At 44.5% G+C, this 14,022-nt stretch overlaps 1 protein-coding gene across 4 annotated transcripts in view; it reads right to left on the bottom strand.

Moving 5' to 3' along the window:
* The window catches only part of Ddc (dopa decarboxylase), an 87,501-nt gene extending 75,231 nt beyond the window's left edge, over positions 1 to 12,270 (bottom strand). The window contains exon 1 of one of the 4 annotated variants that reach the window (XM_031339008.1): positions 12,141 to 12,270. The gene's annotated coding sequence lies outside the window, so the exon portion shown is untranslated. Of the gene's footprint in view, positions 1 to 3,611; positions 3,624 to 4,558; positions 4,630 to 12,140 lie in introns of those variants that run through there. The other 3 variants (XM_031339007.1, XM_031339011.1, XM_031339010.1) reach the window with 3 other exon arrangements.
* Positions 12,271 to 14,022: the final 1,752 nt, after the last annotated feature.

Here is a 14,022-nt window from a genome sequence, read left to right as displayed (position 1 = left end):
CCCTTCCCTCCCCTTCCCTCCCCTCCTCTCTCCTCTCTCTCCTCCTCTTTCCTCCCCTTCCCTCCACTCCTCTTTTCTCTTCCTGCTTTGCCTCCTGTATCCCAGGCTAGATTGAGGCTCACTGTGTAGCTCAGGATGGTCTTGTACTCCTGTTCTTCCTGCTTCCACTTCCCACATTTACAAACCACAGCCTAGTCTGCTCTACACCAGACACAAATTTGGGTGTTTTAGTGTTTTAAGTAAGAGGAGCAATTTGCTGAGCAGCAGCAGCACATCCATCGTTTTTTCTAGCTGTAGAGGCCACTCTCTCACACCATCTTGCTTGCATTTCTGCCCCATGGCTCAAAAGCTTCTCTTTACCGAGTGGAAAGCCTGCTGCTCTTTTTGTAGCCACCTACCATTTCCTTTTCAGTCTTGAGAAATAGCCTGCACTAACCACAGATTTTCTAAATGTCAGAGTCAGGGAATATGGAGCCAGCGCTCAGAGCTAAAGTCTATGCTCCTGTCTGATTTAGGTATATCTTTGGATGGTTTGTGTTTCTGGCCACTGGTGAGGCAGGAAACAGAGAAGAGAGAGATCAGGGTCCCTTGGTCTCCATCACAGGAATATCCCAATGACCTAAAGACCTTCCACTAGATGTCTTGTCACCTACCAATAACTCCATTCTAGGGTCCCGTGTAACATAACCACTCCACCGAGCCAGAGTACCTTGCCAGCGAGGTCCCGTTTTGGTTGAATTCAGGTTCCGGCTCCTACTATCACTGGACTAACATGAGATCTGAACATCTTAACAGATGTTGCAAATGCCCATTGCCTGGCAACTGCTAGAAAAGTGTCCTAAAGCGGCATCAGAACTTGAGGCCTGATCTTCCCCTGAGCCTCAGACACAGTCATGATCCCCAAATGCCTCCCAGGGCATATAATATAGCAGCTTTTGAGGCACATTAGCATGTTTGTTGGTGAGAGGCCACGTTCATTACAAAAGAAAGCAAGAAGTTGGTGAGCCTAGACAGCACTTGTTGAGATGTAATTGTAGACATTACATTAGCCCATTTGTGCCACTGCAGAGGACATGGCAAACTAGGTGGCTTACATCCCACAAACAATGGTTTTATAAAGTTGCAGAGGCTAGCATTCTGAAATCACATTTGCTTTCAGGCGAGGTGCCTACTCCTTACTCACACTATTGACTTCTTGCAGTGTCCATGGAGAAAGGAATGAGGGCTCACCTTAGGATTTCTACAAGGGTATCATTCGCATCTTCCAGACTAAATCACCCACAAGGCCTCATTTTCTATTATCACCATGTCCTTTGGTAAAATGGAACATATGAGCTTGGGAGTATAGAAGCCACAGTCCTTTGAACTCTATTTCCAACCTGTGAGATATCCACAGTTCCACACTCCACACAGAACTGTAACGATGCTCAAGATGCTCACAGCATGCCAGTTCTCCCTACCTTTGCCCTTCTGCAGACGAGAAAGGGGCCACTGATTCTTTCTCATTTCCTGTTTTGTAACCGTGATGCATCTAAATATTTTCTTGGCTGATGGTGTATGGAGTTTAAGTAATGATTTTCAGCTCTGTTCTCCCGGGAAAATACTATTTCTAATCATATCACCGTGCTGTGACCCAAGTTACAGAAAACTGGGGGGAAAAAAACCATTACATTTGTGACTTTAAAAGAAAAAAGATAATATTCCGGACTGCTAGATCACTTTCTTTTTTTCTTTTTGTGTTTGGCTTTCTCCATATGCCTATGTGCAAAAGCAGAACACAGCCACTTCACCTTTCTCAAAACTGTACTCCCACCCAATCCCACTAGCCAGTAGGCATCTGGTGTTAGGAATGTCACTGCCAAGGGTCGGATGGAGTGACTGCAGCATCACAGGGCAGGTGCCACTATCAAGGGTGTCTGGAAACGATGTGAATTCCCAATGCACTGTGAGTTGCACTGTTCGTCTTGCATATTGCCTAATCCTTTCCGGAAAAGCTGCAACACTGCAGCAAGTTTAGTGCTGCACTGGGGCAACATAAACAGGCATCTCAGTCGACTTTGATCGCCCACTCAAATTTCAGATTTAAAAGCATTAAAAGTCTTTTTGTTTGTGTTTGCTCTTTTTAAAGTTTAGCAAAGAAACACCAGGTAATTTTTAACTTAAAGCTTCCTCTTCCGTTCCTGTATTTTATCACCCCAGGAGTTCGTTGCAGAAGAAATGCTCTCCCCACATTCTACGTGTTTTCTCCTCAATTCATCCCCTTTTCGCTTCTGTTCTTGCAGTCGTATCTATAGTTTGCCAAGGCTCACGGATCACTAGCCTTTCCTGTAGGCTAGAGGCTCCTCAGGCTGTATTCCAGGGGCTGCCTCTGCATAATAGTCTCATATTGGTTTATTGTCTTCGCAAACACCGACACCTGGCACTGTGGGTTTATTTGATGCCCTTTGGTACCCACTTCTGGTAGTCTCAATTTTCTCTCAAGAATGAGGTCAGTGGTAAACACTGACTTCTCGATTCCTCATTATCCCTTGTATTGCACAGTTGCCGGCCTGTCACTGTGTTGCTAAGAACCCTGTATTTCAGGCTCTTCCACATTCAATTCTGAGAATACATTGACATTAGGTTGTCACATTCTATTGTCCAAGAAACCAAACAAATGGGTATTTCCTAATCTTCTGCTAAGCACATGGTATTCACAGTATCTTACTTAATACTCAGTAAGTCTGTAAGGTGAGGTGAGGATTATTATTACGGATAACCCAAGTCACAGAGCCGGCAAGTGTGCACGGGCACAGTCTTCTCTCCTTTTGAAGCCAGCCTCTTCGCAACCAGCCCTTACCCTGAGTATCCTACCCTGTCTCTGTAGCCTGAGAGGCACAGGTGGAACCTCAACAAGCTCTCACGCCAGGACTGATGGAGATGTTACGTGCAACCCCAAGTACAATTACAGTGGTCCTGCCTATGCCACTGAGTTCCTGCCACTCCTCACTTACAGAACAGAAGAGTAGCTTCAGGAGGAGGACTAAGCCACCATGCTGCCTACTACCATCCTGGGTCCATCTCCATGGGAACAGGCTGGGCTAGCTCTGCTGTGCTCTGTTCCCTCCATTTGCACATCAGCTCTGCAGAGCGGTGAATTAACCTCCCCTTCAGAAGGAGGAGAGTAGACAAGGGGCAACAGTTGGCCTGTATAGATCAAAAGTGGTATGTGTTCATGGGCCTGTCCCAGCAGAAAGGCAAGCCTAGTTCCTTACCACCTCCTGCTACTCAGTCAATGGGATTTTAACCTTCCCTATGAACCTGCTCTACTTGCACATCTGTGCCCCCGAGGGCCTTCCTGACAGAATGCCTAGGAACGGGGAAAGAGGCATAAGATTGTTCTAAAATACCAATGTGCAATCATTTCCCGGACACTTTCTCAAACTTAACACCAGACAGAAGGATGAGTTTGCAAAAGTTCAGGAGGAAGTCTTCACGATAACCAACAGCTCCAACAGAGGAAAACAAACAGAATTAGATCCCTGGACATTTCTTTGGCTATGTGGAATTTTAAAGGAGAATGTAAATTTCCTTATCTTATTAGCACAATCCACGAGTGGAGGCTCACATACCAGGGTGCCCAGGGAAAAGAAAAGGATACTGTCAGAGATGACAAGGTCTTATTTTCTGCAGCCATCCAGATTCCCTCTCCTTGCTAGTTCTTCATTGTCCTGGGATACCCTGATCTAGGACACCGCAGGCTCTGACTGAGCTTGGGGTGATCCAGTACAAAGTCTGTTTTTCTCTGGCACCCCTCAAAGTTCCAAAGGAGGCCAGCTTTCCTGAGATTGTCACCTTCACTTTGATCCTGTTTTGGAGGAGAAACATACTGTTTCCTAACAAGAAATTGTGTATAAAGAGCTGAATTGGAAGCCTTTGAAGAAAAAAAAAAAAAAAAGAACTAAGGAAAACCCAGGTCACTTGACTAAAGTTACCTTGGAAACTGGAGCTAAGAGGATGCGGAGGGCAGAGTGCACCTTTCCACTTGTAGCTACCTTGCTTGTTTATAACAGAGCTCCCAGATACTCAGCATCTATTGTGTGCCCAGCCCTTTAGAAATGAGATTACTACAATATGAAGGAGGGTGTTGTTAGTCATTCTTCACCTGCAAAGCACACCTGGGTCTGCAGTCCCAAAGCTGCCTCCTTGCTTTCTATCTCACAGCTGCAGGAGTCTCCTGAAAGCCAGTCCACTCACTTTGTTATATTGCCACAATAGTTCAAATAGCAAGGGTTAAAGAGCCATCAGAGGTTCCTAATTCTCTGCTGGACTCCTATAGAAACTATTCAAAATAGACAGGCAGAGGCTGGTACCGAAATTCTCAGGACCTTCCCTTAGCAGCCCTGTCACCTGTGCATGTTGGATGCTTAGCCTTCTTAACCAGCAGTATCTCTATCCCTAGAAAGACATCATGACCAAAATCAACCACAGATGCCCACTCTAGCCCCAGGGTCGTTGTCTACCCGAAGTGGGTGCTGGGGTCTGACCCTGAGCCATGTAGACAAAGAGCTGTACTCACAGGCAGCTGGAGTCGCTTCCTCTCTATTCGCTCTCTTGCTCTCTCTCTCTCTCTCTCCTTGGTGACAGTTAAAAGACACAGAGGATGCGATTGCCATTTATGTAGACAAAGTGTCCGCCTCCAGAAGCCAATCAGCAGCTTTCTCTGCATTATTTACCCAGAGCTTCTCCTGCTCCCTCTCCCTGTATGCCTCCTGCTCCACAGGATGGAGCCCAGCAGGGCAGAGGGAACAATGGGGCCTGGAGAGAGGCCCAGAAGTGGGTCCTGGGTTCTGGATCATTGTGTGAAACCGAGTTATCTGGACCAGGGCTCCAGATAACTCCTGGCAACTCAAAACCCAGGCTTCGTTCTAGGGGAGAATCCAGGTTCAGGCCCTGCTTTATCCACAGGGACCACTGGAATACTGCCTGACAAAGAGGCTATGAGGGACTGAGAGTGCCAACCCTAAATCTCACTCAACTCCTTCAAAGTACAATACTGGTTCCTTTGGCCAATCTCCATCCAAACCATGTTGGGCTCTGTACACTTTTGCCCACTGGATAGGAAAGAGAAAAGACAGACCATGCATCCTGCTAATCAGTGTGGCTTACAGGTCTAAATTTGTTTTCTTTTTAAGGGGTACACATTACCAGGTGAATCTAGAACAAAGGCCTTGGCCATGCAGAGAAGGAATGATGGAAGAAGAGCTGACTTTAAATAGCATCACCATGCAGAAGCCTCTATCAGAACCAGAGGCACACATGCACAGAGAATACATATAGAGAATATGTATGTACAGAGAATGCAGATGTGTATAGAGAATGAACACACACACACACATGTGCAGAAAACACATATACATACAGAGTATCCACATATGCAGAGAGAGTAGATGTATGTACAGAGAACATACACACATAAACAGAGAGCAAGCACATATGCATAGAGGATACCCACACGTTTATAGATGGCATATTCGCGTACAGAGTGGACACATACATGAACAGAGTATACACACATGCAGAGAGAACAGACACATACATGCACAGAGAACACACGCACAAACAGCACACACACATGCATAGAGGGTACACACTGGTGTACATGGAGCACACACAAACAGATGGCACACACATGCAGAGTGCACACACTCATTAACTGCAGAGAGTACATACATGGTTAGTCAATAAACACATGTAGAGAAAGCACACACATGCTTCCACCCATGCATAGAGGGCACACACATATGAACAGAAAATGAATACACTCATGTAAACACAGCACATATGGAGAGAGGCACATGTGCAGAAAGGCACACACTTGCACACAGGAAACACACGCACAGGTACAAGCAAATGTGAATGCATGTGTGTACATACATCAATACTAATACATGCATGCAGTTACTATGCTCATGCATACACACACATAAAATGCACATGTATCCAGGCATATGCATACACCACAGACACATACATAGATGCATATACAATATACACACACCATGTTCAGAGTCTATGTATAGTCCAGAGTCAGGAATTCTCCAAGGAGAGCTGACCATCCATGATATGGCCCCCGCAGGATCTCTTCAAAGGCACCTTTGGGACACAGGAAGTGGCTTCCAGGACAGTGGAATATACAAGAGGTGAGGGTGGTGTGGTAAGACAAGTCAGTGTGGCCATGGAGGAGGAACCCTGGCGCCCAGCACAGGCAGCTCTCTCCACTACAGTGCACAATGGAGGAGGTAAGGAGATTAGGTCTATCTGCACAGATGGAGCACCCCAGCAACTGGTACCATCACTGGGGGTTGGGGAGGGAGCCTCGATGAGTGAGCAGGAGGCTGACAACATCCCCGCCCCCAACACACACACACACACACACCTTCCAGATTACCTAGACTACTAGAGAAAGCCACAGTAAGGTGGGAAAGGCTGTCACCAAGCGGAACAAATATGCCCATGTTCTTATGAGGAAAAGGAGTCCCCAGCACCAATTTACAGAGAGACTGAGGTACTTACTGAAGATCACACAGCCGCAGACAGACATTTGAGGACATAGGCATGTTTAACCTAATTTAAAAACTATTCAATGCACACATGTACAGAAGTACTACCCCAACATTATATAAAAATGTTTCTATTTAAAAAAAAAAACCAACCAGTCAACAAAATAAAGCAGGTGACGACATAGCCTGGGAAAAGGTTGGGGACACCTAGACATCACAGGAACTTTGCTTGGTGAAAGTGAGCCTTCTGAGCTTTGAAGCCGAGTGTGCGTGTGTCTCAGGCTGGTGTGTAGAAATTCTTACCGGCATTTCTCAGGGAGTAAATTGCAGGTTGGGCAGGCAAGAATGAAAATACATAGATGTAAGATTTATTTAAGATTAGAAAGGGAGAGACCTGGGGTGGCAGGGAAAGCCATTGAGGTCAGGCCAGCCGGCCCCAGGTCTTGTACTGAGATCTGCTTTCAGTGCCTGTGAGGGGGAACTCCCAGTTTTTGCATAACAGTGAAGCAGACAAATCAGTGTTTACCACAGAAGCAAACCAAGAGGAACGGTTCTAACAAAAGCCGGCAAAAGCTCTGTGGGGTTATGGGGAGACACAAGGGAAGATGAGACTAAATGGAAATAAGCCAGCACTGCGTAGGAACAGCCAGGGTTATAAATACTTGAATTCTTCTCTAACAGGTGAACAGACTCAGCGCCACTGTAATAAAAATCCAACACATGTCTCACTCTGAAATAGAAATGGAAAAGCGGAAGCCCAAGAAAGGCCAGTGGAGTTCAGAGACGGAAGAGCATGGGGGTGCAAATAGACTCATGGACTCATGGGTAGTTAAATAGAATAAAGATTCCAGAAGGGGGAAAAAAAAAACCGGCCTGAGTGTGGAAAACTGACAGGTGTGCATTGCAGACCAAAATGGAGTGGGTGGGGTGCTAGACGCCGCCACAACTGTGCTCCACTTGGAAGAACACGAAGCTGGACTCTCTCCTCACTCCATCCTGACCTGTAGGGGCAAGCTTCTAAAAGAAACAGAGACGCATGGCTTTCATGATATGGGAGCAAAATGATTTCCTAAATGATTTGCTTTTTCAACTAGTCATAAGAAATAGATAGATTGGATTTTTTTTTTTTTTAATTACTGGTACTTCAAACAACAGAAGCTAATTTGAGAAGCATCTTGCTAACTGTGGGTGAGCAGTTTTGAAATAAAATAAGAAAAAAAACCTGGGTAATGGTGGAACATGCCTTTAATCCCACCGGCACTTGGGAAGCGGAGGCAGGAAGATCTAGAGTTTGAGGCAAGCCTGGTCTATAGAACATGTTCCAGGACAAGCATTTGTGAGACATGGAATTCAGGATTCTCATGGGCACGTGAATACTTCTCTGTGGTTGGTAATCAGAGAAAGGAACTGTTTGTTATTAATAGGGAGGGTTGAGTCAGCATGTTATAGGGCAACCCTTGTGCTGGCACTTATCTTTAAAGTTTATATCATGTTCATTAATTTAGGTGGATTTCCAGGCCAACAGTCATACCTTCTCTGAGTGTGACAATTTGACTTCATTCTAGTCTTTCTCTTCTGGCGTCCCTTTGCCGAGTGTTACGGCAGACCCAGATATACCTGGACTGTGGAGCTCTCACAAAGCAACCAATGCTGTTGAACAGATAACTGCTCAATCTATTTTAAAAGATAAAATAGATTGTTTATAAACTGAAGCGTTTTCCCTGTCAAACACAACACTAGTGTAAAACTGTAATTGAATTATATGGGGGAAAAAAACCTCTGTTTTCACTTCTTTGGGGTAGTGATACAATAGTGATACAATTTTTACTTTTTTTTTTGTTTGTTTGTTTAGTTTAGTTTTTGTTTTTCGGGACAGGGTTTTTCTGTGTAGCCTTGGCTGCCCTGGTACTCACTCTGTAGACCAGGCTGGCCTCGAACTCAGAAATCCACCTGCCTCTGCCACCCAAGTGCTGGGATTAAAGACATGCACCACCACCACCCGGCCCAATTTTTACTTTTTAAGATGTGGCTACCAGAACACCTAAAATTTGAAATTACTCAGGTACCTAGCCCTGAAAATTCTTACTCCTAACGAATATTGAAAAACATTTACTTTGGGACAATATTGAACAGAAGCAGTTAGCAAGCAACCTGGTCCTATTGACATTGAAAGGAATGCTCCTAAGATTTTGCTATTAATTATAACTGGGAATTCAGTATTGGGTTTTCTTCTGTTCTTCTTCTTATAATGAATGCTTAAGTGAATCAACCCTTATGCTGGGACATGAAACCATGTAGTATTTCTTTTCCAAACTCTTAATATGGTGACTGACAGGTAGTTTAGATCTGGAGTGACCCAGAGTACATGGGCTGAACCCCAGCCATGCCCCCCTACTTCTACACCATCAATGGTGTTATTTGGAGGTGGTGAAAGCTTAAGGGTTGGATCTATCTGAACCTTGGTCACTGATAACATAAAGGGGATATTGGGGTACCAGCCCCTTCCTCTTTCTTTCATGTATACTTGGCTATGATGTAAAGGGGTTAGATTTCAGGGATGCTCTATTTACTAGATGCAAGGTTTCATATATGAGTAGAGGACCCTCAACTGTGGATTTGACTAGCTGTGTGTCAGAAATGTTTTTAATATTACATCTGCACTGAACAAGTACATGCTTCTTCTTGTCATTATCCCTGTACAGTAGAGTGTTGTTATGACAACTATTTAATCTCATTCAGGAGCTTCTACCCACCTTTGAGTATTTAGTTAGCAAGTAAATGGCACTTGGGGTCTTTAATTTATAATAAGCCCTTAATCAGCACTAGAGCTGGGCAGATATCTATCCTCTATGTTATTATGTCTATTTCCCTGTCAATAACCCCCCTATATGATTTGCTGTGTTTTGTCTGGGCTGCTCATAGCTCCAATTACCTAGTCCTCGTGGCCATTATTTTTAGATTCTTACCCTGTCTCCTCTTTTTCTACCTTCCTTTCTTTCCTCATGGTCTCCTCAGACCCCAAGCCCAGAAACCCCAAACCCTGCCTATGTCTCTTCTGCCCAGAGATTGGTTGTTGGCACCTTTATTTAACCAATAGTTTGGTTACATTGTACATGTGGATTCTCTGCTTCCTGGGAGCAACCAGGCCTTGGAGTCCAGTATTCATCATTACAACACATATCAAAAGATCAAATCTCAACAGAGTGTAGTGACAATTTTAGAATTTTGGTTTCTTTAAAAAAATAACACAGAAATATTATAAGAATATGTGATTTGCCTCCTGCTCTAAGCAGAGGTGTGGTTTTGCCAGCGGCAGATAGTTTCTAGGATTGTGTGACATTAGGAAATGTGGGGACTTTTCAGGGGGCATGTAAATGCTAGGGCCCTGATGGGTAGGGTAGGTTGTTGATTGGTTGTTATTGGTCACAGTTTAGTCATGTACAAAGAAGAAACAACAGGAAGAAATTAGATATCCTGAGGGCAAAGATCAAACTTTCCCCCAGGAACTCAATCCAGCTAATCAGTTAGAGATCGTGTGATGGTCTATTGTTTCCCCTCTTGCCTCGGTCCTTTTTTCTCTCTTATCTAGTGTTAGAGAGCTGACGTGATGGGGAAAGGGTGAAGAAGGGTGGAAGAAAAAGAACCCACGAAGTAGCAAATGCTGGCTACTATAGGTACTAACCACTGTTCCCACTGTATTATACAGTATGTGTAATCTAGACATGATTTACAGGTATGGGAAGCACTACCTGTTGAAAGCCAAACAGGCCAGTTTAAAAAAAAAAAAAGATTTATTGATTGATTTTTACATAAATGAATACACTGTAGCTCATCTTCAGACTGTAGCTGTCTTCAGACACTCCAGAAGAGAGCATCGGATCCCCACTGCAGATAGTTGTGAGCCACCATGGGGTTGCTAGGAATTGAACTTAGGATCTCTTGGAAGAGCAGTCAGTGCTCTTAACCACTGAAACATCTCTCCAGCCCAAGTAGGCCACATTTTTTAAAATTTTTTTTTTATTAGATATTTTCTTTATTTACATTTCAAATGATATCCCCTTTCCTGATTTCCCCTCTGAAAAAAAAAACCCTATTCTCTCCCGGCTCCCCCTGCTCACCAACCCACCCTTTCCAACTTCCTGGCCCCAGTATTCCCCTACACTGGGGCATAGAGCCTTCACAGGACCAAGGACCTTTCCTCCCATTGATGACAGACTAGACCATCCTCTGCTATACATATGCTGCTGGAGCCGTGAGTCCCACCATGTGTATTCTTTGATTGGTAGTTTAATCCCTGGGGGTACTAGGTAGTTCATATTATTGTACCTCCTAAGGGGCTGCAAACCCTTCAGCTCCTTGGATCAAGTAGGCCACTTTTAAAAAGGCACTTGAAAAATTCATGAATGTTGGTTTTCACAGGGCTCCAGGATCATGAGTACAGAAACAGTGATATGTAGTAAAGACATGTTGGAATTTTTTATTCTAGTGGCATATTTTTAATTTATCCCAATAATCATATTAATATTTCTTGTACATGTTTGAACTTCTATGTGTTTAGAATTGTATTATATGCTTTTCCCTCCAGTATAATATTTTTATTATTTAGTTGGTAATTTCAAACATACACCCTAATCACACTCCCTCTCATTTCTCCCAGGTCCACCCTCCCACCCTTATCCCCTCCCCCACAAAGCAAGCAAGCACACAAACAAATAAGAATCCCACTTGCATTACCCATATACTCTCTGGAACGTGATCAAACTCCCAGTGGCCAGTCCTTTAAAGAAAGCTGCGTCTTTACACACACGCTCGCATACACACTCACACACACACACACACACACACACACACACTCACACACTCACACATACACCTGCCAGAAGCCATCAACTGTGAAGAGTTACACTTTAGCCTTTATCAGTTTTTTAAGGCCTCTCTTCAATAGCTTCCTATATGGACTGTTCCTTTTTGTATTATACTCTTTCTTGAAGGAGTAGAGTGTTTGTCATTTAATTTACTAACACACTGAAATTATTGAGTTGATTACTCAAATAACTTTATTCACATTTGAAAAATCTCCCTTTCTTCCTCAGCCTTCTAAGGGATCGTCTTCCAGGCAGGGTCCCTTCTAAGGTAGGTCAGAGTTCTGTGCGGGGTTTTCTCAGGTCTGGGAGCATGAGCACTGATTTAATTTTCACAGGAACCTTGCAAAGCAGGTTCTATTCAAAACCCCCATTTCCCAGATGAGCAGGCCTAGGGAATGAAGCGCCTGATGCTACTTTGTTGTGCATGGTATTGTGAAGGAGTAGCCCTGTCTCCTTTATCTGCTACTGAACTGCAACTCTGAGGTCATTGTGTTACCACTGCATGGGCGTTCCAGCCCTGCCTGCATGTATGCACACACGTGCAACCAGCTACATAACTGCAATAGAACTGAAAACTTTGCCAAGGCTTCTGCAAAGAGGAAGTGTTTTGTTATCAATAATCCCCATTTTCAGGAGAGCCGTCCTTTCAGCACATATTCAGTATTGTGGAGCCCAAGAGTCACAATAGAAACGGTGCCTTTTCAGCGACTATCTGACAAAATATGCTACTTACATGCTTGGAATTTGGATTCTTCACAGGTTCGCTCTGCCGTCGGGATTGTCCAGCTCTGCGAACTAAGGAGAAGGTGGCAACACAACTGTAAACTTGGTGCTTGGTCAGGTTACTCTCGCTGCTTGGAACTGACGAGCTTCTTTGACCTTGCATTTTAGCCTTGTATTCTGGTTAAACATTAATTTCTGATGGTATAAAGGTCAAGGCAGTAGAGAGAAAGCACACACACATGGGTTTGGCATGTAGCCCTTCTTTGGGCTCCTAAGAAAGCTCACCCAGTGAGCCTGATTCACAACAAGCCCTGACAGAATGGCTCCTTCTTATTTCATAACTCTACCATCTAATGCTTTCTCACACAGCCCCAGTTGTTAGTCCCCACTAAGTGATTCCATAACTCTAATCCCTGTGTTGGGAAGAGGTTGAGGTATGAAGATCCTTCCCTCTGTCCAGAGCCTTTAAATTGCCACCATATTCGTGGGGTCTCTAGAGCCAGACAACTGGCAGAACCTACCTGCTAGCCTTCTTTCCCAACCCATTGACACTTGTGATACAGAAGACAATATAGTGAATGAGATTTTGATTAACTTCAGGAAATCCAAGGCTGACAGTTTCATTGGAGCATGCAGGAGAGCCAAGGAAGTATCACTGAGAAGGCACCTGGGAAAAGCCCACAGAGCACTAAGTACTCACCTTCCAGGCAGGTTGCCTATTTGGACCAGTGGGGACAAAGGACAGAGTCAGTGTGAGATTGTGTATAGGCAACCTGGGAAAGGACTGGGTCCGGGCAGCTGAGGACAAAATGGCTGTCATCAGAGGTAGTTGCCACAGGCTAGGGGATGGAGTGGTCTGTGTTCCACAGTGTGGACAGGAAAGGTGGTGGGAGTAGGCTTGGACCCGAGGAGTCGTACTGTCAGAACTGAGAGAGAATCTGGGCGACGCCGAGGAGACTCCAGATCCCTCCATGAATATTTGGTGAAAAGAAAGAAAAGGAAGCACTCCAAGCATTGGGGTACTCCAGAAAGCACTTCCCTTACCTATATTTTGTCCTCACTGTGACTCGAGTGTGGAATACAGACACAAGTGGAAGGACAGTGGGATTCTTTCTGTTTTCCTGAGGGAAGGGAAACACAGGATCCAGGACGGAAGCATGTTAAGAAAGTTAGACAGGTCTGAGATACGGTTGTGCACATGGATACACATGAGCACGTGGACACACACATCAGGAAGCTTGTGGGAGAGGGGAAAACCACAGACATGGGATGGAACCCAAAGGTGGAAGACTGTAGTTACCGAGTAACAGAACATGGCAGATGAGACCAGCTTTGGCTCAGGAGAGATGGAAGACAGTAAGCATTCACTTTGGGAATTAAATTTCCGATGTTCTCTTCTTATCTGAGAGTAAATATCCGCTTGGCCTTTCAATATATGAGCTTCAAATTCAGAAGAGGTGTCTGGACAGGAAATAACATTATGAGTGGAAGGGATATGACAGGAAGTAATAAGAAGCACATGGCTTTAGCAATATGAGCAGGAACATTAAGAGCATATAATTTAAAAAGTTTTGCCCCAAAATAATACTCTCAGCATTCACATAACAAGAGGGGTGCTTAACTGTGCATGCAGCCTCAGCTCCGAGGGTCCTGGAAATGGGAGATCTCTGAGGCAGTCTGAGTATAAAGGTTCTAGAATGAGAAGCTCTGCCAGAGAAGGATGGAGGACAGGTGTCACAACTGAAGGAAAAAGAGAAATGTTACCCTCTCCTTCCACATGTTCTGCTCTTGCCATCAATGTCATGGGTCATGTGACACCTCGGTGAGGGTAGACACTCCTTATTTGTTAGTACATTGTATTCTTTTACAATTTCATATATGGACCCTATGTA

The sequence above is a fragment of the Mastomys coucha genome, unplaced genomic scaffold (genome assembly GCF_008632895.1).
Source record: "Mastomys coucha isolate ucsf_1 unplaced genomic scaffold, UCSF_Mcou_1 pScaffold22, whole genome shotgun sequence".
NCBI lineage: Eukaryota > Metazoa > Chordata > Mammalia > Rodentia > Muridae > Mastomys > Mastomys coucha.
The sequence above is the reverse complement of the archived record's forward strand: the minus strand, read 5'-3'. Positions and strand labels throughout refer to the sequence as shown.